Raw genomic sequence first — 2941 nt, forward strand, 5'->3', positions numbered from 1 at the left:
AGTTGGCAGTGACTGCAGGTGAGCTTGGCGAGGGCTGTAAGGCAGGAGGGCTGTGGTGACAGGAGGGTAGGGGAATAAGGTGGGTTTGCAGGCCCGCTGAGGGAGTGGCGTGCTGCATCGAGCTCTTTGCTCTTGTCTTTCATGGAGGCCGAGTGGCTCCTTCTGCCTCCTAAGCATGTCTGCTTTGCTTTGCCGCAGCTCCGGGAGAAGAAAGGAGTCCTGAGGGACTGTGAGCCAAGAGGGAGCACGAAAAGGAGCAAGATGAAGGAAAAGGTAACTGAGCAAATGGACAGTCACGGAGGCAGGTTTGGAGGCGAGTGTGAGCGGGTTTGCATGCCCGCTGAAGGAGTGATGTTTTTGGTTGAGCTGGGAGGGACTCTTACTGCTGCCATTTTTCCTTTATTTTTTTCTGATATTTACAACAGGTTTTTTTCCTTAAATATTTTGGCTTTTTTTTACATACCTTTTTTGAGAAGGAGCCATTGTAATCATGCAGGTCTGCGGGTCAACATGGAACCAGCTGCAAGAAGTTAAATGAAAAGGAAGACAGAAGAGGAGGAGGAAGGAAATAGGTATTCCCTGCATGGAATATTATATTCACGCTACAACCTCTTTGCAGATGTCTGAAAGAGAGGATTGTTCCTTTTTTTTTTTTTTTTTTTTTTTGAGGCATGTTCCTTTAGAGTATTTTTAGTCTGTGCAGGTACGAAGCAGCATGAGGCCTTCAGCATGCTGACCAGCCATCTTCTCTTTTTTAGTAGTGACTATTATATTTGTCTTTTTCGCCAGAAGATGCAGTAAAATGCTTTTTACTCCTTTAGGTTTCATCTTGGGCACCTTTTACACCCAGCTCTGCCTTAATTCCTTCCCAGAGAATTGCACTGCACAGATGCTCTCAGCCTTGCCCCAGCTTTTGGACGTTTTGGTGTTGTGAGGTTGGCATGTTCTTGCTTGTGTTCCGTCTGAGAGTGCTGTTGGACTTGGAAGTAGCAGAGTGGTGTACTGCAGCGCTGCTGCAGGGGTGTTGTGGTAGGTGGGTGCTGGTACTGCAGTAGTGTTATGGTAGGACTGTGGTGGTCTTGTAGTGCTCTAGCAGGATCCATTGTCGTTTGGCTACGGTGGTTAATATAGGTTGTAGGGCTCGGTATTTAGTACTACTGCAGCTGCAGTTGCTTTTTGTGTGTAGAGTAGGGGGTAAAGCCGAGTCTATCTGTGCAGTGCAATCAGCCTGGGCTGCGATGTAGGCTTGAGTTTGGGTTTTCAAAGGGCCTGACTACACAGCCCCTCCCTGGATCTTTCCTCCCCTGCCTGTGTTTCGCAGGGTGCAGGAAGGCCCTGTGCCTCCATAGCAATGCCACTGCTCTGGCACCGAGTTGGCAGCTCAACAGCAGCAGGAAATAGAGCTTGCGCGGCTGTGATCCAGCTCCTGCGCTCTGTGTGGCCCAAAGGCCGATGTTGTCATTTTTCAGCCTTCCCAAGCCTAGCAACAACATGTGTATGAAGTCTGCGTGACGGGGGCACCTTGGTCGCCTTTACACAAATGCTTCACTTACTGATGTATTTTTATGAAATAAAGTGTTTACCATCAAAAGTCTCCATTTTGTCTCTTCTTCAGTCAGTCCAAGGGCTCTAGACTGCATTTTCATTGTCGTGTCTGTGTCTCTGGCAGAGAGAAGAATGCAACTTAAATTTTCGTGGTATCCTTACTATGTGGGCTATAAGTGAAGCAGGTTTAAAAAACATGAAAATGAAATGCTATTTTCAGTGTCATCTTATGAATAAATGTGAAATTACGAAGGTGTCTTCCACTGTCTATCTTACATTTTTTATGCCTCATTTACATATATTTTATTTGTTTTATCATGTATGTATAGAGCATGAGAACAAGAACCTTTTGTTATGTACTTGTTATTCAGTCTGTATGTAAGACAATGAAAATGGTGGTTGTGGTGCTTTTCCATGCATGTAAAGAAAAAGGAAGAGCAATGTATTTTCTCAGTCACCAAAAAGTGTAAAGCTGGTATTAAACTGACAAGCAGGTGGGGTGTGGTTTTTTTTTTTCTTCTTCTTCTCTTCCTTAAGTTAAATGAGGTACAAAAACCTTGAATTTCATGTTTTTCACTAGTGGTTCTAGCCCTACCACAGGAAAAATAAAAGGATGTTCAAGGGTTTGGTTTTTGGTAAAGCAAAAATCATTGAAATGAGATGTCATTTTTGTTATTCTGTTTCTGTATCATATAAGAAAAACTTGAATTTCCCCTTTCCCATGTTCCTAGGTATGCTAAGCAGGAGAGAAAAAAAGAGGCAGAGGTTTTTTATGTTGTACCTTTACCCCCAAAGGGGGGGCGAGGGGCGGGAAAAAAAAGTAAGGGTTCTTTTGTCCTTTTTCTGGATAAAGTAGAAAAAAGGTGTGTTCGTACTGCCCTTTTTGAATGCAGAGCAAAGCTTAAGCTGTCAGTGGTTTGTTTTCTATATCCTGTTGGTGGGAAAAGGAGCAAAGAACAAATTATATTATTTCCTGTTAAAGGTGAGTGAATCGAAAGGTGAAAATATAGAAGAGGTAGAGGAAAGGCTGTTTGACACGTGTCTATACTTAACACATAGGAGAAACTCAAATTGACAGTTTGTGGAGCTTTTTTGAACATGGGCAGAACTAGACGAAGAGAATCTTACTCTGCTCTTTGTGAAGAAAAAAAAACCCATTACCACCACAAAAAAATCCCTTCCTATACACTCTCTCTCTTACTCTGTAAAGGAAAATCAAATTAATATTTTAGCAGTCTCATAAATGTGTAAAGCAGAATAACTTTTCTAGCCTAGACCCTGCCTTGATATTAGATTGTATGATTTCTGATTGCGATAGAAAAAAGTCCCTAACGAAATAAAGAGTTGGCCTTGTCTTTATTTCACAGGGATAGAATCAAAGCACCTGTCCTAGTGG

The sequence above is a fragment of the Nothoprocta perdicaria genome, unplaced genomic scaffold (assembly GCF_003342845.1).
Source record: "Nothoprocta perdicaria isolate Ctin4 unplaced genomic scaffold, notPer1 scaffold_275, whole genome shotgun sequence".
NCBI classification, from domain to species: Eukaryota; Metazoa; Chordata; class Aves; order Tinamiformes; family Tinamidae; genus Nothoprocta; species Nothoprocta perdicaria.